General features: G+C 35.2%; 1 pseudogene; it reads left to right on the top strand.

Annotated features, from left to right (window-relative positions):
• Positions 1-23,847: 23,847 nt before the first annotated feature.
• LOC105498278 (olfactory receptor 10J1-like) lies at positions 23,848-25,184 on the top strand (annotated as a pseudogene).
• Positions 25,185-25,853: the final 669 nt, after the last annotated feature.

Below are 25,853 nucleotides of genomic sequence, written 5' to 3'. Positions count from 1 at the left end.
GAACTATGAGGAAATTGGGTAACACTTACACAGTCCATGTTCCTGCCGCTTCACAGAGCCATCAAAAGCAACTCAGAATAAGATACAATGATTCCTTTTTTTAAAAAATGTCTTCCTAAAGAAGGTTCATTCACTTCTGTATATCAGTGTTTCATGTATCAGTATCTCAGCTGAGATAAAAATAATTTTTTCTTCCAGTAAGACATTTTTTAATAGCAAAGGACTCAGTGTTCAGGGTCAAGAGAGTCGAGTTTCCAAGATAGCTCTGCCATGAACTAAATGTGTGATATTCCTTTTTCCTTTTTGGAATTCAGTTTTCTCACATTTCTACCACATAGTTATTTCTGATAGATTTATTATGACTTTGAAGAATAAAGAAAACTGTAAAATGCAAAAAAAATATATGTTTTTACCATCTTTTTAGAAAAAAGAGCTAGTCACAAAAACTTAATTTAAGAATTGGAAAACTAACTCAGAATAATTGTTCATGTCCCTTCTTAATGGTTTGTCAGCATTCAGTTTATCTGTCCATCTTTTCCTACACTGCCGTTTCATGTCTTTTAGTTCTAGCAGCTTCTCAGCTTCTGCAACTTAATGAGCTCTGTGGATTTTATCCTTTCCTATCTATCTGTATGCCCGTTTCTCTGTCTTTCTTTTGCTTGGGTTCTTCATATGCTCCACATGCCTGCAGTTTCCCTAAAGGAAGAGACCATGTTCTCTACCTCTCACTGCCCTATAGCTCTATAGTCGAGATTCTCACTTAAATACATTTCTTGATTTCTGTGAGCCCAAATAAGTATTTCTGTGTATATCTGGCAGAGGTGAGGGTCTCCTTCAGACTGGAACTATCTTAAGAGCATTCCCTTATTCATTAGTTCATTTAACACATACTTATCAAAAACTTAAAATACGTCAAAAATTAGGACAGCTTTAGCGATATGGAATTGAGAATGATCTCTGTAATAAGAAAGCTTAAAATCTAGTTGAAATGTCAGATAATAATTTCAATTGAAGGTGACAAGTGCTATAGTAGAAGGAATGAAATGCAAAGAGAACCAAGAAGGGAGGGATATCTAGATGGAAATATGGTTAAGAGAATGGCCTCAAGAAAGGCTTAAAAAGTTGAACATATCCTCAAACCCACTGCATAAGTAATACATATTTATCATGGACACTTGGGAAAAATTAGGAGATGGTAGACACCCATAATTACACCATGCAGAACCATGTTCTACTAACATTTAGATGATTTCCATTCAGCCTTTCTCTATGTAGATATTCATATAATTGAGATTATTCTGTATATACTATATCATATCCTGCTTTTTCACTTAGTGTTTTCCACTGACTTATAAAATTATCATGTGCATTATGTTTAAAGCTGCATAATACATATTTTAAAAATAATTTTGCATTACTTTTTGTTTACAAATGTTACATATATTTATTTATGAATCCTCTGAGTGTTTTTTCTATGTGCACATATTTACATATATATAGATATATATCTTTCTTTTGTTTACAGTATTGGGATCATATGACCTTTACTGCTTTGTAATATTTCTTACATTGAACAATATCATGAACACTTTTCTAGATGTGTAACATTATATGTTTTATTGTAAAAAATGATATGTGTATAAAAATGTATGCAAAAATGTACATTTTAAGAGGAATAACAAAATAAACACTTAGGTCCCCTCTACCCAGGCTGAGAATTAGAATATCATCATGAATCTAGAAGCCTCATAAATGCTTCTTTCAAAAGCTTTAAATATATGTCAACTAGTCACTGTCATGAACTTTAGGTTAAAGCATTTCCATATTTTTAAAAACTAGGGTATCCCTAAATAATACATTATATAATCCTGTCTTCCTTTGAATGTTAAATAAATGGGATACACACACATGATGCATGCACACACACGCACCATATATAATATATTGAATTTATATATAATTGCTCAATCATAATCTCTCTATATGATGTATAAATGATTTGCTTCCATTATTCAACACAATCATAATAACTTTGAGATTAATTCATGTTGATTTGAAAAAATGTTATTAGTTCCTTTAATTATCTTTAATATGAGTCAGCAAACTTTTTCTGTAAAGGACTAGTTAGTAATTATTTTAGTCTTTGCAGGCCATGCAGTCTCTGTTGCAGCCACTCAAATCTATTATAGTATGAAAGCAGCCATACACAATATATAAACAAATTGATGTGATTGTCCTCCAATAAAACTTTATTTATAAAAATATTTAACTGCTCTATAGGCTTTGGTGTGCCCACCCTTCCTCTATAGTAATTCATTCAATGCTCTATCACACTTCATTGTGAAATTTTATTTCAATTTAAATGTTCTTTCTACTTCTGAAGAACATTTGACTTGTTTCAGTTTTCCTTTTTTTCTTTTTGTTTAAACAAACACAACTGTAAACTTTGTGCATTTGTCTTTTAAGGTTTTCTGGATTAAATATCTAACAGTAGAATTCCTGGTTTATAGAACATGTTTGGTTTCAACTGTAGCAGGTAATATCAAACCGTTTTCCAAAATGATTGTATCAATTTACTCTCCCACCAGTAGGAGACTGGAGCTTCCCTTGCTCTATATTTGTCACAATTTTGACTATTGACCATCTTATGAGAATGAAATGGTCTATGGTCTTAATTTTTGGGGTGTGGTCTTATTTTTCCCTGGATACTAATGATGTTAAAGACCTGTTCACACGTTTATATGCATTTGTGCTTCCTCTCATATGAAATTCCAATTTATTCCTCTTATCTATCATTATATTAAACTGATTTTTTCTCTTTGATTTCAAATCTATTAGATACTCCAAATGCTAGTATTTTATCTGTTTTTTTGTTGCACATATCTTTTCTCTATTTTTACCTTGCTTTTTTTCTTTTTTGTGATTCTGGAAAATACAAATTAATTTTATATGATAAATGTTATCATTATTTTTGCTGTTTTGTACCTTGTTTAAGAAATCATTTATCTTAAGTTTTAAAAATATTCTCACATAGTGTCTTCTAAATATTTAATAGTGTTTTTTGTTTCTTTATAGGTTTTTAGTACATTTGTGATTGAATTTTGTATGGTGTAAGCTACCCTAATTTCATTTTTTCCTCATATGAATGACCAACTGTTGCATTAATTGACTAGTCTGTGCTTTCCATCAGTCAGGAACGCTAGCCCCATTTGAATAATTTTAGAACTCCATTTTCTCCCATTGGTTTGAGTGCTTATTGCTGTGCCAAAACCATGCCTTCTTAATTACTACAGCTTTATTATAGGAAATGATATTTGAAGGACAAATTCTCTCCATTTGTTTCTCTTCTTCAAGAATGTTTGGCTATTCTTCGATGTTTGTGCTTCCATATGAAATTTAATATTAGTTGTCAATCCAAAACACAAATGATTCAAAACAATCTATTTAGGATTCTGATGGAATTGCATTGAACTCATGGGTCAATGGTGCACTGATTGTAATATCGAAATATTATATCTTCCAATTCATAAGCATAACCATTTATTTCTGTCTCTTTTAGTGTTTGCTAAAGTATTGTAATTCTTGATATAAAGGTCTTTATTCATGGATATTTTATATTTTTTGAACCTATTATAAATAATAGTGGCTTCATACTTAATTTGCTATCATTTGTTGAAATACTGAAATACAGTGGATTTTTACATATAAATTTTGTACCAAAAAGTTTGTTAAACTTTCTTAACAATTCTAATAATTTATCAGAAATTTATTTTAGATTTTCTGTGTACACAGTCACATCATCTATAAAATAAAATGTGGCGCTCTCTGTATTTCCTGAGAATACTATAAACACCTCTAAGCAAACAAACTAGAAAATCTAGAAGAAATTGATAAACTTGTGGACACATACACCCTCCCGAGACTAAACCAGGAAGAAGTCGAATCCCTGAATAGATCAATAACAGGTTCTGAAATTGAGGCATTAATTAATAGCCCACCAACCAAAAAAAGTCCAGGACTAGACGGATTCACAGCTGACTTCTACCAGAGGTCCAAAGAGGAGATGATACCATTCCTTCTGAAATTATTCCAAATCACAGAAAAAGAGGGAATACTCCCTAACTCATTGTGAGAGGCCAGCATCATTCTGATACCAAAATCTGGCAGAGACACACACAGAAAAAGAAAACTTCAGGCCAATATCCCAGATAAACATCAATGCAAAAATCCTCAATTAAATACTGCAAACTGAATCCAGCAGCACATCAAAAAGCTTATCCACCACAATCAAGTTGGCTTCATCCTTGGGATGCAAGGCTGGTTCAACATATGCAAATCAATAAACGTAATTCACCACATAAACAGAAACAATGAAAAACCACATGATTATCTCAATAGATGCAGAAAAGACATTAGACAAAATTCAACAGCCCTTCATGCTAGAGACTCTCAATAAACTAGGTACTGACGGAATGTATCTCAAAATAATAAGAGCTATTTATGACAAACCCACAGCCAATATCATATTGAACAGGCAAAAACTGGAAGCATTCCCTTTGAAAACAGGCACAAGACAAGGATACCCTCTCTCACCACTCCTATTCAACATAGTGTTGGAAGTTCTGGCCAGTGAAATCAGGCAAGAGAAAGAAATAAAGGGTATTCAATTAAGAAAAGAGGAAGTCAAATTGCCTCCATTTGCAGATGACATGATAGTATATTCAGAAAACCCCATAGTATCAACCCCAAATCTCCTTAAGCTGATAAGCAACTTCAGCAAAGTCTCAGGATACAAAATTAATGTGCAAAAATCACAAGCATTCCTATACACCAATAACAGACAAAGAGAGAGCCAAATCATGAGTGAACTCCCATTCACTATTGCTACAAAGATAATAAAATACCTAGGAATCCAACTTACAAGGGATGTGAAGGACCTCTTCAAGGAGAACTACAAATCACTGCTCAGGGAAATAAGAGAGGACACAAACAAATGGAAAAACATTCCATGCTCATGGATAGGAAGAATCAGTATTATGAAAATGGCCATACTGCCCAAAGTAATTTATAGATTCAATGCTATCCCCATCAAACTACAAATGACTTTCTTCACAGAACTGGAAAAAAACTACTTTAAATTTCATATGGAACCAAACAAGAGCCTGCATAGCCAAGACAATCCTAAGCAAAAAGAACAAAGCTGGAAGCATTACGTTACCTGACTTCAAACTATACTACAAAGCTACAGTAACCAAAACAGCATGATACTGGTACCAAAACAGATATATAAACCAATGGAACAGAACAGAGACCTCAGAAATAACATTACACATTTACAACCATCAGATCTTTGACAAACCTGCCAAAAACAGGAAATGGGGAAAGGATTCCCTATTTAAAAAATGGTGTTGGGAAAACTGGCTAGCTATAGGCAGAAAGCTAAAACTGGATCCCTTCCTTACACCTTTTACAAAAATTAACTCAAGATGGATTAAAGACTTAAATGTAAGACCTACAACCATAAAAACCCTAAAAGAAAATCTAGGCAATACCATTGAGGACATAGGCATGGGCAAAATCTTCATGACTAAAACACCAAAAACAATGGCAACAAAAGCCAAAATATCTTGACACCAAAATGGGATCTAATTAAACTAATGAGCTTCTGAAGGCAAAGGAAAGTATCATCAGAGTGAATAGGCAACTTACAGAATGGGAGAAAATTTTTACAATCTCTCCATCTGACAAAGAGCTAATATCCAGAATCTACAAAGAACTTAAACAATTTTGCAAGAAAAACACAAACAGCCCCATCAAAAAGTGGGTTAATGATATGAACAGACACTTCTCAAAAGAAGACATTTATGCAGCCAACAAACATGAAAAAATGCTCATCACCACTGGTGTCACTAGAGAAATGTAAATCAAAACCACAATTAGATACCATCTCATGTCAATTAGAATGGTGAAAAAGTCAGGAAACAACAGCTGCTGGAGAGGATGTGGAGAAATAGGAACGCTTTTACACTCTTGGTGGGAGTGTAAATTAGTTCAACCATTGTGGAAGACAGTGTGGCGATTTCTCAAGGATCTAGAACTAGAAATACCATTCGACCCAGCAATCCCATTACTGGGTATATACACAAAGGATTATAAATCATTCTACTATAAAGACGCATGCACATGAATCTTTATTGCATCACTATTCACAATAACAAAGACTTGGAACCAACTCAAATGCTTATCAATGATAGACTGGATAAAGAGAATGTGACACATAAACACCATGGAATACTACGCATCTGTAAAAAAGGATGAGTTCACGTCCTTTGCAGGGATATGGATGAAGCTAGAAACCATCATTCTCAGCAAACTAACACAAGAACAGAAAACCAAACACCACATGTTCTCACGCATATGTGGGAGTTGAACGATGAGAACACATGGACACAGAGAGGGGAACATCACACACCTAGTAGGGAGGCTAGGTGAGGGATAACATTAGGAGAAATACCTAATGTAGATGATGGATTGATGGGTGCAGCAAACCGCCATGGCACATATATACCTATGTAACAAAAATGCATGTTTGCACATCTACCCTAGAACTTACAGTATAATAAAAAATAAAATAAAATGAAGCACCAAAAAAAGAAAAAAAAAAAGAAAGGGTAAAGGAATAAAATGTCCTGGAATCCCTAAAATAAAAAGAAAGTAAGTTTTCTTTCTTTTCAATCCTTATACCTTTAATGTCCTTTTATTGTTTTATTAGACTAGTATATTCAATACAATGACAAAGAGAAGTGGATAAAGCAGTCACCCTTGTCTTCTCTTGATCTTAAAGATACTAATTCAATATCTTACCATTAAGTTTGATGTTGGATGTAGAATTGCATACATATGCTTTACCAACTTAAAGAAAATATTTTATTCCTAGTTTACTAAGGGTTGTTCTCAAAGTAGACATTGATTTTTAAAAATGCTTTTGTAGCAGCTATTAAAATAATCATATTACTTTTTTGAGATTATTTGAGGAAACATATAATTGAACTGTTTAAATAGTAAACAAACTTTACATTCTGAAACAAAACCAACTTTGTCATGTATCCATTTTATTATACATTGCTGGATTTGGTTTGACAACATAGCTGTCTCTCAGTATCCGTGAGGGATTGGTTCCAGGACTTCTCATGGATGTCAAAATTCACAGATGTTCAAGTCCATGATACAAAATAGTGAAGTATTTACATGTAACCTATGCACATCCTCCTGTATACTTCAAATCACCTCTAGCTTATGTATAATACCGGATACAATGTAAATGTTATATAAACAGTTATTACAATGTATTGTTTAGGAAATAATGGGAAAAATGTCTGTACATGTTCAGTACAAATGCATTTTTCCCAATATTTTTGATCTGTGGTTGGTTTGAATCCAAGGATGCAGAACCCACAGATAGGAATGACCCACTGTGTTTTGTTGAAGAATTTTATGTCTGTATTTGTAAGTAAGATTAGCCTGTTAAGTTTGGTGTCAATATAATTCCAGCTTTGTAAAATGAGAAGGGAAGTATTTCTTTCTTTTCCATTTTCTAAAATAGTTTGTATAATACTGAAATTAATTTATCTTTGAATATTTTGTAACAAAGTATATTGTCTTGATATGGAGGTTTATTTATTTATAGTTTTTAACTGCTTCTTAAAATAGCTACAGTGCTTTTCAGGTTTTCTGATTCTTGATTCAATATTAATTTTTTTCTATAAATGTATTAATTTTCTATGTACACAGTCACATCTACTGTAAAAATGTCAGTTTTATTTCTTCCTTCTCAATTCTTGTATCTTTAATGCCCTTTTCTTGCCTTACTGGGCTGGCTAGAAAATTCAACACAATGTATCCATTTCATTGATAAAGCTGTTTATAATGTTACTTTTCATCTTTTTGTGCCTAAAACGTCCATAATTGTGTGTTTTTATTTATAATAGAGTTTATTTATGTCTTCTCTCTTTTTTTCTTGCCCAGTTTCAATAGTACTTTACTTAAAGTTTACTAATTTATATCTTTGTGGATCTTCTCTATTTTACCCTACTTTTATATTATTAACATCTCTATCATCACTATTTTTTTCCTTCTACTTCCTTCATGGTCTTGCTTTTATAACTTCCTAGGATAACTGCTCAGCTTATTTTTGGCCTCTTCCTCTCTAATAAGCATTTTGTACTAGAATTTTCCTTCTAGTATGGTCTAAATGGATTGAACATATCTTGGTATGCATCTCTTTTATCTTTAATTATAATTTTTTAAATTATCATTATGAGTTCCTCTTTAAACCGTGGGTTACATTATCAAACATTTGCATTTTTTATGAATATTTCTTTCTTTCTTTTTCTTTCTTTCCTTCCTTCCTTCCTTCCTTCCTTCCTTCCTTCCTTCCTTCCTTCCTTCCTTCCTTCCTTCCTTCCTTCCTTCCTTCTTTCTTTCTTTCTTTCTTTCTTTCTTTCTTTCTTTCTTTCTTTCTTTCTTTCTTTCTTTCTTTCTTTCTTTTTCCTTCTTTCATGTCACTGTTGCCTAGGCTACAGTACAGTGCCACAATTTTAGCTCACTGCCACCTCTGCCTCCCAGGCTCAAGTGATCCCCCTGCCTCAGCCTCCCAAGTAGCTAAAACTACAGGCACGTAGTGCCACCATGCCTAGCTATTTTTTTGTATCTTTTGAGATGGGGTTTCGCCATGTTGTCCAGGCTGGTCTTGAACACTTGGACTCAAGCGATCAGCCCAACATTGCCTCCCAAAGTGCTGGGATTACAGGTGTGAGTCACTGCACCCAGATGAAATGTTCTATCTTAATTATACTGTAGTCTGGGAATGTGGTTATCTTTTAAGAAGATCCAGTTTTCTTAAAAATTTTGAGACCAATTTCATGGGCCATTGATGATCATTTTAAAAAATGATCCAGGTGTACTTAAGAAGAATGCTTTATATCAAAATTTTAAATAATAATGCTCAAATTTTATTTTTCTTTATTTTCAGTCCGAGGACTTAGTCTGCCATGTCCCTAAAGAAGATTCACTGAGTTTTGAATTGAGTCTTTGCTGTGTTGCAAACAAATCTTTGTTCTCCGTAGGGTACTCCAGAGCACAGTTATTTTTTGCTAAAAGATGGTGCAGACTTTCTTTTATTCTTTCAGACCTGAGATTCTCAATGAAGAGACTCAGTCACACAGAGTTAAGAGTTTGTTTTCCAAGGTTTCTCCAGTTTTCAAGAACATCAGCTCATACTTTTTGTGGTCTTTCTCACCCTCTATATCCTAACTCTGGCTGGAATATCATCATTCTGGCTATAATCTATGTTGACCATCACTTCCATACGCCAATGTACTTCTTTTTAAGTGTGTTATCCACTTCAGAGACTTTCTATTCCCTGGTCATTATCCCACGCATGCGTTCCAGCCTTGTAGGCCTGAGCCAATCCATTTCCCTGGAGGGCTATGGGACAGCTCTTTTTTTTCCTTGGCTTTGCCATCACCAACTGCCTCCTGCTAGCAGTGATGGGATATGATCACTATGTGGCCATCTGCAACCCACTTGGCTACTCAGTCGTCATGAATTGGAAGGTGTGTGCTATACTGGCATCCTCAGCCTGTGCCACAGGGTTCTCACTCTCACTGGTTCAGACTGTGGCCATTTTCAGACTGCCTTTTTGCTCCCCACTGATTGAGCATTTCTTCTGTGATATTTGGCCTGTGTTGGACCTAGCCTGTGCTACCCCAGTGACCAATGATATTCTGACCTTAATTATCAGTCTCCTTGCCATCACAGCCCCAGCCACCTTCCTCTTCAACTCTTATGTCCTTATTATTTCCACCATTCTCAAGATAGCCTCAGCTGGAGGCCAGAAGAAGACCTTCGCCACCTGTGCATCCCACCTCACTGTGGTCATTATCCACTATGGCGGTGCTTCCACTGCCTACTTCAAGCCCAAGTTGGAGAATACCAAAGATCAGGATCAGTTAATCTCAGTGACCCACACTGTCATAACACCTTTACTAAACTCTGTTGTGTATAGTCTGAGAAATAAAGAAGTCCAGGACGCTCTGCAGAGAGTGCTGGGTAGGAAATTCTTCCCCTAAGATGGTAATCTCTTCTTAAATAGTTGTGTGTGCCTTCCAGATGGAAGCCTATTGGTAAAGTCATAGAGCCAGAATTTTATGTAATCAGTGAAGCCTCATACATCACAGTCAGAGCCAAGGCAAAAGGGAAACTAGGAGCTACCCTGTAATAATTGAGGCTCATTTTCTGAACCCCTTTCGAAACAGAATAAAAACACAGGTCACTTGTCTGTAGACAGACATCTACTGGCCCTACTCAAGAAGATCACGACAAGGCCGAAGTATGATCTAGTGTTCATCTCAAACTTAAATTTAAAGATACCTGTCCATCTTGCTGAAGTGCAAACCACATGAAATTACTCAACTGAATCTTTTGTCATAAATTGGATGCTTGAACAAGTGGCTACTGAAAAGGATATGTGCAGAAATCTAATTGCCTTGTGTTTTAATGAGATAAGCAAAGCAAGAACGTAGCTATCTTTTAAGAGATGGGTTTAGAACTAGCTAAAACTTTTTAGAAAGAATATTTGCAGGCAATCCCCTGCACATTTTCTGTCACCCACATGGGGGACTCCAAATGAAGGGGAACTAGGTGGTGGTGAAAGTGGGGAGTAGTGGGAGATTGAGTGGAGAAGACTCCTAATCAGCATATGACAGCTACAAGACTTGGGACTTGTGAACAGAGCTCACATAACTTGGTCTGATTATTTGCTTCTTCTGGCTGAAGATAAACCACATGGAGGAGAAGGCCTTGTGGGACTGACAGAAATGCCTTCCTCATGAACAAGGTAAACAGGATCAGAAGAAGAGGAAATAGTTCAGGGAGCAGAATGCTATAAAATGTTATGAAATTGGCTAAGAAGAAAGAAACTTTAGAAGCAGATGCAGATGGGAGTGATAGATGACAAGGGAGGGACAAGGTGAGGGTCAAAAGGAGCAAAACTCATTTTTAAAATCACTTCAGATTGGGTCCTCTCTTTCCCTTTGTAGGCCAAGTCACAAATGCAAAGAAAGACAATTAAATGGAAACATGAAAGAGTCAACATAACACCTTTCTGAAAAATTAGGTAATTTCATTACTCCCAAAAAACTGAACAAAGTCAACAGTAAGGGCTTTTGACATGACAATTTCCATAAAATTAAAGCAACTGAGTTAGAAGTAGATTAATAAAACACTATTTATTTACTCTTCCTCACTTCAAAATTTTTTTTTTTAAATCAGGGTGAATTTTAGACCCAATTTGTGGAACAAAATATGTGATGATTAAAACTATGATTAATAGTTATAATTACTGACCAAATTAATGTTACAATACTAAGATATTTATAAGAAGACATACAAGAAATATATGAGTACACAGGATTCTCATTGTAAAATATTTTTAAAATGCAGAAATGTCAAATAAAATGTGTAATCTAATTGTGAGTTATATATGCTATCTATGCAAGTGTGTACAAAGGTTACTTTAAGAAAGTTCTGCAATTCATTCTACTTTGTGTTTCTCAGTTCCCAAACTGCTTGATGAGAAAAAAGCAATCTAAACCTTTTCATGTAAACACAAGCAATGAATGATTAATAAGTCATGTTATGAGTAAAAACAATAAAGTTAAAGGTTTTGCTTCTCCCCTTTCTTCCACTTCCTCATTATACTTGGGGTGAATCAAGTTCAGGTCAAGGTTTCCAGCTTTCTGAAAGAAGAAGAACTTTATCCAGGTTCATTTCCACCTCCTCAGATTGGATTATCTGGAGATACATGAGCCCCAGTGGCCATCTCTGTTGCCATTAATAGAAATGATTCTGGTCTTGCCATGGTCCTTATCAGTATAGTCCCTGCACTTCCCATCTTCCTTATGACCATTTTGAGGCTACTCTAGGTTCTCTGGCCTTCTCTCTGCCACTTCTTTAGGGCACCTGGTCATTTAACTGCACCCTTGATCCTGTAGAGGAGTGGATGAAACTCAGTGAGGTGTCATTGAGCTATCACCTGCTGCCTTACTCACCTATTTCTACTCCACCAGTATTCAAGCCTTTTCTAAGAGGCTTCTCTGAAAAGTGAGGGTCATACCTTCTCTGCTTCAATCAGATCCCTTCCTTCCTTCCTTCCTTCCTTCCTTCCTTCCTTCCTTCCTTCCTTCCTTCCGGGTTTATTTGGGGTAGGACCAAGAGTGGGCTTTCCACAATGTCTAACCGTGGTTAGATCTTCTCCAAAGGCTGGATTATTATGTTTTATTTTGGCAAAAGAAAAAAAAAAAAGAAAGCCTGAGTTCTTTCCAACTCCACAATGCACAGTTTACATTTCATATACAAAGTACTTCAGTACTTAGGCTCTTGATATTCAAAATCATTCTTTGTAAATTAAAAGAGGTTTTCCACTCTAGAAAAGTGTGCTAAACTTAAAAATTATTTCAGCTTTCAATACAAATGTTTCAGTTATGAGTTTTATAAAATTATTTTTGAAATTCCGTTGACTTTTTCCTGCATTCTTTTGGGTTTATCCTTCCCTGGGGCAAATAAATGTGCCCTGGAATAATAAGAATTTTAAAAAGAAGGGAAACATTAGGTTATTATCTTATAACATTATTCCATAATATTTCTTCCAAGAGTATTTTTGTGGAGATTCATAAAACATTTGCTCCCCAGAATATAAAATTCTATTTAAAAATATGACTCTCCAGTAATAGGTGAGTCTTTAGCCATAGGGGATGGAGTTCCAGACTGGAAGATACTTATATTTACCAGCAGCATCTACCTCCTACATGGTGGGTAAAGTTTTCACCTCACCTAGGAGAAGGTGAAAACTTTTTGCACATGGCCAGCTCCTCAGAGTGCCCAATACAACCCTTGTGAAGTTATCAAGTCCTGGGCTTTTCTTTGACAGAAGACTTGTTACTGCTTCAAAATCATTACACATTATTAGTCTATTCAGGTTTTATATTTCTTCATGATTCAACCTCAGTAGGTTATATGTTCAGGAATTTATGCATTTCCCCTAGTTTCTCCAGTTTGATGGTGAATAGTAGTTCACAATGCTCTTTATTGATCCTTTGTATTTCTGTGGTATCAATTGTGATTTTTTTAAATTTCAGATGTTATTTATTTGGGTCTTCTCTCTTCTTTTCTTGGTTATTTTAGCTAAAGGTTTGTGAATTTTATCTTTTCAACAAACCAACTTTTTGTTTTGTTGCACTTTTGGATTATTTTCCTAGTCTGAATTTCCTTTATTTCTGTTAAGATCTTTATTTTTTTCCATTCTACCTTTTTTGGGTTTGCTTCATTTTTGCTTTTCTAGTTCCTTAAAGTGCATCATTAAATTGTTGACTTGGAGTCTTTCTATTTTGGGGATGTAGGCATTTATTGCTATAAAATCCCCTTTTAGTAATGCTTTTGCTGTATCCCAAAGGTTTGGGTATGCTGTGCTTCCATTTTCATTTATTTCAAGAAACTTTTAAATTTCCTTCTTAACATATTTGCTGACTCATTGGTGATTCAGGAACATGTTCTTTCATTTCCACGTATTTGTACAGTTTTAAAGGTTCCTGTTATTGTTTTCTAATTTTACACTGTTGTGATCAGAAAATATATTTGATATGATTTTGATTTCTTCTAATTTTTCAAGACTTGCTTTAGGCTCTAATATGCAGTGTCTCCTGGATAATGTTACATGTGATGACGAGAAAAAAAATGTACATTCTGCCGCGATTGGATAAAATATTCCATAAATGTCTGTCAGACCCACTTAGTCTAGAGTGTAGTTTAATTCTGATGTCCATTTGTTGATTTTCTGCCTGGATAATCTTTCAAGTGCTGAAAGTGGAGTGTTGGAGTCCCCTGCTATTATCATATTATAGTCTATCTATCTTTTAGATTTATTAATAATTGCTTTATATATTTGGGTGCTCCAGTATTGGGTACTATATATTTATTATTGTTATAACTTCTTGCTGAATTAACTCTCTTATTATTATAGTGATCTTCTTTGTCTCTTTATACAGTTTTTGACTTAAAGTCTATTTTATCTGATACAAGTATAGCTATTCCTGCTCTTTCTTGATTTCCATTTGCATGGAGTATCTTTTTCCATCTCTTCCCTTTCAATAAATATATGTCTCTATAGATGAACTGAGTCTTATAGGCAGGATATAGTCGGGTCTTGTTTATCCATTCAGCCACTCTATGTCTTTAATTGGAGAATTTAATCCATTTACATTCATTGTTATTATTGATAGGTAAAGCCTTGCTACTGCCATTTTGTTACTTCTTTACCAGTTGTGGTGTTACTCCTCTCTTCTTTTCTAACTGCCTCTCTTTATATTGAAGTTATTTTCTCTGGTAAAGTATTTTAACTTATAGCTTTTTATTTTTAGTGTATCTATTACATGTTTGTGCTTTTTGATTATCATGAAGCTTACACAAATATTCTATAGTTATAACACACAATTAAAAACTTTTATTTAAACTTAGCTTTGATCACAAGAAAATAACAGAAACAAAGCAAAAACAAAATAAAACAAAAATGTGTACAGACTACCTTCTCCTCCACACATTTTGAATTTCTGATGTCACAATTTAAAATTTTTATATTGCCCATACCTTAAATTGCTGTAGTTATTGTTCTTAATTTATTTTCTCTTTCAGTCTTCTTAATAAAGATAGAAATGGGTCAAACACCACAATCACAATATCAATATAACAATCGTGTTAGCATCCTTTCCTTTGGGTTTGAAGAACTTTCTTCAGCAGAATACTCATTTTTCTCAAATGAACATGGAAAATTCTTTAGGATAGATCACATGTTAAATCACAAAACAAGTCTTAACAAGTTTGAAAAAATGGAAACATATCCAGTATTTTTTAATACCACAATGGAATGAAATTAGAAACCAATAACAGCAAGAAAATGGAAAAATTTACAATTACATGGAAATCAAACAACACACTATAACAGGTCAAAGAGAAAATCAAAAAGGAATCTAAAAAATATGTTGAAACAAATGAAAACAAAATTAAAACACGCCAACACTATACGATGCAACAAAAGCAGTACTAAAAGTTTACGACAATAAATGCCTACATTTAAAGAAAGACAGACCTCAGATGCAAAAACTTAACTATACACCTCAAGGGACAAGAAAAAGAAGAACAAACTACACCCAAAGTTAACAGAAAAATAAAATAATAAAGATTAGAGCAGAAATAAACAGAGAATAGAAAAAATCATAGAAATATTAACAAATCTAAAAGTTGTTTCTGTGAAAAAGATAAATAAAATGGACAACCCTTAGCTAGAATAAAAGAAAATAAGAGACAGAAGACTCAAATAAATTTAGAAATGAAGAAAGAGACATTACAACAGATGCCTCAGAAATAAAAAAGATCATAAGGATTTCTATGAACAATTAAATGCCAACAAATTATATTTGTATAACCTGGAAGAAATTGATAAATTTCTAGAATTATACAGCCTACCAAAACTAATCAAGAAGAAGCAGAAAACTTGAATAGACAATAATAATCACTAGATTGACTCAGTATCAGAATCCTTCCAACAAAGAAAAGCCCAGAACCAGATGGCTTTATGAATGAATCCTAGCAAACAGTCAAAGAAGATTTAATATAGGTCCTCCTTTTTTTTTTTTTTTTTTTGACGGAGTCTTGCTCTGTCGCCCAGGCTGGAGTGCAGTGGCACAATCTCGGCTCACTGCAAGCTCCGCCTCCTGGGTTCACGCCATTTTCCTGCCTCAGCCTCCTGAGTAGCTGGGGCTACAGGTGCCCGCCACCGCACCCGGCTAATTTTTTGTATTTTTAGTAGAGACGGGGTTTCACCGTGGTCTCGATTTCCTGACCTTGTGATCCACCCGCCTCGGCCTCCCAAAGTGCTGGGATTACAGGCGTGAGCCACCGCGTCCGGCCTAATATAGGTCCTTCTTAAACACTTCTAAAAAATAGAAGAGAAAATACTTCTATACTCATTTGATAAGGCCAAAGCCAAAGACACCACAAGAAAAGAAAACTACAGGTCAAAATCTCCGATGAATATAGATACAAAAATCCTGAATAAAATACCAGCTATCTAAATCCAATAGTACACCACAAAGATTATACACCATGACCAAATGGGATTTATCTCTGGAATGCAGGGTGAATTCAACATAAGCAAATTAATCATTGTGACACATCACATTAATGGAATAAAATTCACTAAAGGTACAGGATACACATTCAATGTACAAAAACCAATAGCATTACTTTACATCAAAAATAAATTATCCACGAAGAAAATTTTTAAAAGTCTCATTTACAATAACGTAAAAAAGAATAAATTACTTAAGAACAAATTTAACCAAGGAGGTGAAAGATTTGTATACTGAAAACTAAAAAATATTGATGAAAGAAATTAAAGAAGACACCAATAAATGGAAGGATATCCCATGTTCATGGATTGGAAGAATTTATATTAAATCTATAATACCTAAAGTGATTTATAGATCAAATATAATCTTTATTAGAATTTCAATTGTTTTTTTTACAGAAATAAAAGGAAAAATTCTAAAGATTTGTGTGGAACCACAAAAGATTCCAAATAGCCAAAGTAATCTTGAGAACAAGAGAAAAGCTGAAGGCATCACACATCCTGATTTCAATATATTACAAAGCTATAGTAATCACACAGTATAATACTGGCATTAAAACAGCAACATAGACCAATGGAACAGAGTGAAGATCCCAGAAATAAAGCCACATGTACAAAATCAACCAATCTTCAATAAGGGCACCAAGGATATAAAATGGGGAAGGGACAATCTGTTTAATAAATGGTGTTGGTAAAATGTGATATCCACATGCAGAAGAAAAGAAAACTACAGGTTATTATTTTACAGTATACACAAAAATTAATACAGAACAGATTAAAGAATTAAACACAAGACCTGAAATCATAAAAATTCCTAAAAGAAAACATAGGAAAAAGACGCTTAACATTAGTCTTGGCAACGATTTTTTTTTCATGTAACACAAAAAGCACAGGTTAACAAAAGCAAAAATAAGTGGGACTATGACAAACTAAAAATCTTCTGTTTAGGAAAAAAAAAGAATGTTGTGTCTATACTGAACATGCAAAGACTTTTTTTTCTTGTCATTATTCTCTAAGCAATACAGTACAACACCCATTTACATAAAACTTACATTTGATTAGTTATTATAAGTAATCTAGAAATGACTTAAAGAAAATGGGAGGATGTGCATAGGTTGCATGCAATTATTATGCCATTTGATATAAGGGACTTGAGCATTCTATGATTTTACTATCCATAGTGCATCTTGGAACCAATCTACGTGGATACTGAAGGACCACTGTATACCTTACTTTGTTTCTTACAACCAAATAAATTTCAGATGAATCAATAATGAAGCATACAAAGTATATAGGACAGCGTGGGTACTTTTTAAAAATAATCTTGGAGTTAGGAAGTTCCTTTTAAGCACTAATCAAAATGCATAAGCAGTAAAGTTTGATTTCAAGAGATAAATACATGAATATAATATTGAAAAAATTTCAAACACAGAAATCCAGTAAAAATGATAGATGGAAGAAAAATATTTGCAATATATATGATAAAAGGCATATTTTATTATCTTAGCACTCACAAGAAAAAGACAACTAACACTATGAAAAATGAGCAAGATACGTAAATGGACATTCACAGCAAGTAAAGTAGAAATTGCTAATAAGTATATGAAAAGCTACTCAAACTCATTTACAATTAAATAAATTTAAATTCAAAGGAAAAAATAATAAGCCACTTTTACCTTTAAGTTTTCCCAGTTTTTAAGGAGTTGGTAATACTAATCATTGATGAAAGTGTGGGTGAGGAAGCATTCTCAGTGTTGCTGAGTGTGTAAATGAATGTATCCTATTTTGGTTTCAGTTTAGCAATAGTTATTACGATTTTAAAGGCACATATTACTGATCAAGGAATTTTACTTTCAGGAATGTATCCTATAGATATGCTGCCAGAAGCACAGAAATATATATGAACAATTCTATTATTCCTCAACAGTAGAATGGATTTAAAAATTGTGATATATTCACATAATGGAATAGTACGAGGCAGTTAGTGAACTACAGCTCTTTCTGGATATTATTAGTGTAACCGAATTATAAAAAGAAGCAAGTCTTAGAAAAGTATATGTATGTTTAAAAATACTTTAGCTACACCTACATTTTATAAAGCTCAAAAGTAGGTATAGCTAAATAATGTATTTTTAAACATACATACATATGTCATAAACGTATAACAATAAATAAGATAATATAAAAATTAGAATAATAGTAACCACTGGTGGGGGTGAGGGGTACAGTGTGAACAAATATGGAGGTGGGATAAATGAAAAATACATAAGTAAGTGTAGCTCTTGGGTTGAGTTGAGTTGAGTGATAGATTCCTAAATGTTTATCTTACTGTTATGCTCCACAACTTACACACAGTGTTTTGTAAACATCAAGTGTTATATTAAAAATAACAAAAATATATTTTTTTACATTAGAAAAGATAATAACATATGCCAAACCTATATGTGGACACAGAACGCTTAGGCAAATCACAACTAGTGGCTTCTTGCTTGCCTAGCCAGAGCTTTGTTAACTTTGATAGTTGTTTAGAAACTTTAGTCTTGCCTTTTACAGTTATCGTCTAGTCCACTAAATGTATATCTTTTACATTTTCCAACTCAAATTGATATCATCTTGAGTTTCTAATAGGTTAGCAGGTGATCTAGAACCTCCCTTTTTGGTGTCTTACGTTTTCCCTTTATTTTTCTAATCCCTGTAACTTAAGTATTACAATAGACTGATGAAGTTTGCATAGACACTTAAGTAGGGAGAGTCTAGAGTCTGATTTGTCTATTTTTTTTTTTCTTATTTCCCTTTGAGCGTGTCTAATCTAAATTGTCCAAGAGAAGATACTGGCCATCTGCTAATTTACTGTGGCAGACTCTATTTTCAGAAAATGGACATATCTCTTTTATTCCTCATGCTCTTCTTAGAGTGTGCCATTCCCTCATTAAGAGGTGAAATCTGTACTCTCACCCCTTGAAACTGAGTGGACTTTTGTTACTTCTTGACTAAAGCAGTGGGGAAGCCCAGGACACACAGAAAGACCATGTGTAGGTATCTCAGTCAATAGCCAATATCAGCTGACTGGCATGTGAGTGAGCAAGCTCCATCTACCTCCTGACCAAAATTGTATGAGAGACTCTAAGTGAGAATAGCCCAGTTGAAATCAATCACCCCTAGAGAGGTAATTACAAATGATTGTTGTTGCTGTATGCTCGTAAGTTTAGGGTACTGTGTTATGCAACAATAGATGACTAGGACATCTGGGTTACAGTACAAGCAATTATGGATATAGGCAGCTACGCTTATGCATGGGGACAGTCCTACATACTCAGTGCTAAGCAGAGGTAGAGGCATCAAGCATAGATCCCAGAGACATTGCACTTCCTGGTTCTCAGCCCTGTCAGTTGTTTATACAGCCGGACCTTGAGAAACCTGCCAAATAGGAGTTAGAAGTTATTTGACCATCAAACTCCTAACAGACCCCTGCCTACTGTCCTTCATTTTCCTGGTTATTTGTAAACACAGAATTTGGCTAGATTTCATATTAAACCCTTGAAACATGAAAGGACAGCCCTTTACTGGTAATTAAGGTTATTAGTACATTCACCCCCAAGATGGCCTCCTAATCTATTGATAGGAAGTTCAGATTGCTACAATACAAAGTTCTCTCTATCCTTTTTCTGTGTTGATAAAGCTGTCCTAATTTTCTCTGCTCAAAGGGGCTTTATATCTACTTCCTGTCTAGGGGAGGGAGCCTCTTTATGCCTCCGTGCAGATTTGTGTCTTTAATGATAACTAGGGTAACAGTTTGGCCCCTCTCTCACTAAAGCAGATAAAGAAAACCACATGTTTAATCAACAGAATGACACAAAAATGAATGATCCAATCATAATTCGACCCCCCAAGATAGTGCAGGTTTTAGTGCATATGAAGGTACTACTCAGCTGCAAACAATAAGGAAAAATTTGGGATGTTAACTTTATCAATGATGATTGAATTATAAATATTGGAGGTTTCTCCAGTTTGGCCAATATTTTCTTATGTCTATGAACTAATAGGAGTAAAAGCAAATGCTATTACCATTCTTATATTTGCTATAAACATTTTGATTTTATAATTTTTTAGATCTAAAACTTACCACAAACTGAGTGTGGTGTCTCATGCCTGTAATCCCAGTGCTTTGAGAGGCTGAGGCAGGAGGATCACTTGAGGCCAGGAGTTTGAGACCAGACTGTGTAGTATAATGAGACCCCCTTTCTAATTTTTTTTTAAGTAAGCTGAGTATGGTGGCACACACCTGTAGTCCTAGCTTCTCAGAAGGCCAAGACAGGAGGATAGCTTGAGCCCAGGAGGTTGAGACTGTAGTGAGCTATGATTGCTCCACTGCACTCCAGCCTGGGCAACCGAGCAGGAATTTGTCCCTAAAAATTATTTCTTTTAAGTTATGACAAATACGAAATATAAAACACAAATGAAAAAAGTCAGTATAAGGAGCATTTTTCAAGTTTATTAAGATATTAATGCAGCTACCTTATTTTTGGCCAAGTACAGAAAAATTAACTTGGAGGAGAATTGGCAGAATTTGTGATAAGATAGACATAAAATTAAAAAAAAAAAAATAGAATAAAGTACCGAGGGTTGTGGCAGGAAAAGCAGTGTGGGGATAACCCCAGATTTGACTCATGAAACCCAGTGTATGTAACCATTTGCCTGATGGTCCCTTGGGATGAAGTCCTGGTTCATGTTTTTGGAGCACTAAAGTGGCCTCCTGGCCTTCTAGAGAGATTTCTATTGTCTAATGAGTTTTGATCTTCCATATCTGAATCCTACAGGACAAAAACTGGCCAAAATTGAGGGTTTTTTAGTTCAGAGAATAAGAAAAAAAGCACAGCTTATAATATTGAACAAGGTTTTTAACGATAGAAAGAGCTGCAGGGTTTCCTGGAATCCAAGACAGTGCTCTTAGCTAGAGCTCGCTTGGGCTTCGTAACCATGGTTTTCCAAGGCTCAACTGTATAAAAATAGAATATTTATTTAAAAAATAAAACATGACAAATAAGCCACTGCTATTTCTACTTGCAGTGAAAACTGCCTCAAGTCTGCCAAAGTACAAGTTCATATAATCTGGTAAATGTGCCGCACACATAACGAGGTTCCCTGGTACTGGCAGTCTGCTTCCTCTTAGTCACAGGGTGACTCTTAAGAGTGCTCAGTGAATGACGCCGAGAAACCCTGAAACCCTGAAAGCTGTTCATCAGAGAGCCTTTCTTGGCATCCAAAGGTCCTCCTCAAGCTGGAGGAAATATCCAGTATCCAAAGAGCCCCCTGTAACTGTCCTTCGACCTCATCCCTAGACTGGTCCTACAGCAGATGGAAGGACCACATTCCGATGCCTTGTCTTCATAATCTTGATCTGTGAATACTTGTGATCAAGGGGTCACATCTTTGACCTCTACCTCAATTTTTCGGTTGAGCCACAGATTTGCAGGAAGAGAAGTAAGTGATTTGGAAAGAGACTTCAATGTTTAGCAGAGGGAGCTTTAAAAGAAATAAAATACATGCATGAGGGTTTTTAAAATCATTCTTAAAGAGCAAATTATATTAAGCTGGAAAGAATCCTGATGTCTATGAATATTTGGGTTTTCCTTGATTTATTACTTTCAAGGATCTCCTGTTAATCCTAAAGAACTAAAATTTATCAGGATTAAAGAGTGCCCTGATTAACATGATAATAAGGAATGTGGCTCTGCCACTTATCAGCTATGCATGCTCCCTTGTCTACATTCTTATCTTCAGACAATCCATAGTCCACAGAGACACGGTTTAGAAAGCTTCATAAAGAATGTTTACAGTTACTTACCATGCTGCACACATCACAAACAACTTTGCCTGTCAAGAAATGGTCTCCGATGTCTAACACAGAATTTATTTTTTGCAACCTCATCTGATTTTCTTTCATATCATGCACTGAGGAGCTGAGGCACAACCATGCACCAATTTCCTATAAATACTTTTTGTAGATTTTCTATGAAAAGGGGTATATTTCTGAAAAAGAGATAAATTGAATTTAATTTTAAAAGCACTAAAGAAGCTTACCTTTGAAATTCACCCAGTAGTAAATCATTTTGTGATGTGGATTCATTTGCTTTACTTCCACCAAATTGTACTTTTGAAGCAATTCCATCATTACATTTCTAAATTTATCTTTTTTACAATGAACCTATTATGTTATTATATAGTGATTACTGATAAGGCAAAGGCTACTAGAAAAGTTTTATTACCAGGGTATTTTTCAATTACTTGTTAATAATGTCATACTTTCTTCTAGTGTTATAATTCCAATGTTAAAATTTAGCCCAATTATTTAGTTGTTTGTTGCTATCACAGACCTAGACATCATAAAAAGTCAAAGATTAAAAACATTTATGCCTTCTCTTTGAAAAGAAAATCATTATAATGCTCCAGTATTCTACTTTCTAACAGACAATTTGTATGAAGGAGCAATGACTCATAATGATTCTACCAGAAGATATTTGTCCGCTATAGTGGAGTGGCCAACCTGGGGTCATAAAAAGAGGGAATACGTGGTCCCTGCTTAGCTATAGAGGGGACGGTTTTATAATGCAGTTTGGTGTAGTGGAAGGAACAATGGACACAGGGTCAAAAGATTTGAATTCCAATCTTGATTTAATCCTTTGACACCTGTCTGTCTAAAAATAATTACCTAACTAGAGCTGTTCTTCAGTTTTTGCATCTAGAGAGAAACAGTTCATCGTTGTCCTCCCTGCTCCATTGGATGTTAATAAGATTAAATAATGTATGCAAAAATATTTTGTAATCACAATTTCACTGTAAGGGGCTTACAATATAAAAATTTAAAAACCAGTAAATAGTTCTATGCCACCTGCATGTGCAGAGACATATAGGCCCCAGAGAGAGAGAGAGTAAGGAGAAAAAGATTTTTTTTTTTTTCTCCCTCTGCTGCCCAGGCTGGAGTCTGTGGCACGAACTTGGCTCACTGCTACCTCCACCTCCCGGGTTCAAACAAGGAGAAAAAGATTTTTCTAGAGGACATGGGTTTTATTTGGCTTTGAAAAATGAGTGGTGTCTAGGGAAGAAGAGCATAGAACAGAGTTGAGAGGAGCAATATAATCAGAGTCAAAATAATGGAATGAAAATGCAATGTGGAAATTACAGTAACACAGGCTCTATTCAAACTTTAGAAGCTCAAAAATTATCGGGTAGTTTGTGGAGCCTGGAGTTCTGCATGATACCACTGAACTCACATTTATTCAATGTTGTTTTTAAAATTCAAATATGAGTATTATAATTAGTATATGATTTTTCCATCAACAATTCTATAATGTTATCACTCTTACATCCAAAAGATGAGAAAACTGGTCTTATAAATAAGTCCTTGCCCAAGATAAGTTAGCATATACTAGAACTAGGAAATTAGTTTGCAACATTTGACTTTTAAAGCCTTGTACTTTCTTCTGAATGAGGAAAGAACGTTTCTCCACTCTCTACTCCTAAAAGAAATAAGTATGAATGTCAATATAAAAAAGCAGAGACCTAAGGTGTATTAATCACAGGAATTTTCCCAGTCTATTATTTGACAGAAATCATCCATCTAGTTTCCTTACATTATTTTTTTCTTTCTTAGATATCATGTGTGATTTAATGAAGAAAGAGAATCATTCTTTGGTGAGGGTGTTTATTTTTCAAGGTTTCTCCAGCTTCCGTGAGCACAAGCTCACCCTCTTTGTTGTGTTTCTTACATTGTACATATTCACCCTGGCAGGCAACGTTATTATTGTGAGTATCATTAGTATTGATCATCACCTCCACACCCCTATGTACTTCTTCCTCGGCATGCTGTCAGGTCCAGAGACGAGTCAGCCCATTTCTTTGGCAGGTTGTGCCACTCAAATGTTTTTCTTCTTACTTTGGCTATCAACAACTGCTTCCTGCTCACAGCAATGGGGTATGACTGCTATGTGGCCATCTGCAACCCCTTGAGGTACTCAGTCGTCATGAGCAAGAGTGTGTGTATGCAGCTGGTGTGGGACGCCTGCAGCATTGGCCTAATTGTAGCAATGACACACCTGTCAGCTGTATTCAGGCTGCCTTTCTGTATTCCAAAGGTGCTCCTGCGATGAAGCTCTCCTGCATTGACACCACAGTCAATGAAATCCTGACTATGACCATCAGTGTGCTGGTGATCCTGATTCCCATGGGCTTGGTTTTCATCTCTTACATCCTCATGATTTCTACCATCCTCAAGACTGCATCTGCTGAAGGCAGGAAAAAGGACTTTGCCACCTGTGCTTCTCATATTACTGTAGTTATTGTCCACTACAGCTGTGCCTCCATTGCCTACTTCAAGCTCAACTCAGAAAACACTAGAGATCAGGATCAGCTGATATCAGTGACCTACACTGTCATTACCCCCCTACTGAACCCTGTGGTGTACACTCTGAGGAACAAAGAGGTCAAAGACGCTCTGTGCAGAGCAATAGGTCAAAAACTCTCCTAACAGAATAGGCCCATTTCAAATAGAGTCTTAGAAGATTTTTTAGAGAAGAAAAAGTGGAACAGTGTGCACGGTCAATAGAGTTAAAAATTTGAAGCCTGTCAAGCAGTGGTTGGGCAAGAGGAGGAGAAAACAAAAGGATTCTGCCACTTGAGAAGGGGGAAGGTTCTCCAAAGCACGGCAGGTCTCCATCTCATAAGAGAACAGGGATATTATAGGGTACAAATGCAGAAGAAAGAACTCAGTGGTGTTGGAAAGTAGAAGGGTTGTGTGAGCAGCATGGGACAGAATGAAATCAGGAGAGCAGACAGAGTTAATGAGGGGAGGCTGCTCTAGGGCAAGGTTCAAGTTTTTTTTGTTGTTGTTTTTTGCTGTTTTTTGTTTGTTTGTTTTTCTGAGACAGAGTCTCACTCTCTCGCTCTGTGGCCCAGGCTGGAGTGCAGTGGCACTGGCCATCTCGGCTCACTGGAAGCTCCGACTCCTGGGTTCAGGCCATTCTCCTGCTTCGGCCTCCCAAGTAGCTGGGACTACAGGAGCCCACTACCACGCCTGACTAATTTTTTTAAAAATATTTTTAGTAGAGACAGGGTTTCACCGTGTTAGCCAGGATGGTCTCGATCTCCTGACCTCATGATCTGCCTGCCTCGGCCTCCCAAAGTGCTGGGATTATAGGCGTGAGCCACCGTGACCGGCCAGTTCAAGTTTTAAATATATTCTGTAACACTGCTTTTTGGATGTAGTGTTTCACCTTACCCATTTAAAGCTAAGTAGATTTAACACCTAATTGAATTAATTTCTTTATGGGAAATTTAAGGTTTTTTAAATTGACCAGTCACTATAAATAAAATGAGTATCAGAGATAATAAGCATCTATAAAATTCAGCAGCCTTTGAAGTCTGGGTCTTTTTTATATAAGTTCCAAGTTGACCATATGAGAAAATGGATATCTAAGTTTTCAGGATCCTGTTTTAGAAATATTTTTGGAAAGTAACTAAAACCCCTTGGTGATAGAGTAAAAGAGGTAGCACCAAGTAATCATATTGCCATTTATTTTATGAGAATATACAAAGGTTGTTGGTGATATTGTATGTG

Source organism: Macaca nemestrina, chromosome 1 (genome assembly GCF_043159975.1).
Source record: "Macaca nemestrina isolate mMacNem1 chromosome 1, mMacNem.hap1, whole genome shotgun sequence".
NCBI classification, from domain to species: Eukaryota; Metazoa; Chordata; class Mammalia; order Primates; family Cercopithecidae; genus Macaca; species Macaca nemestrina.
This window is presented reverse-complemented; position numbering and strand designations above follow the sequence as displayed.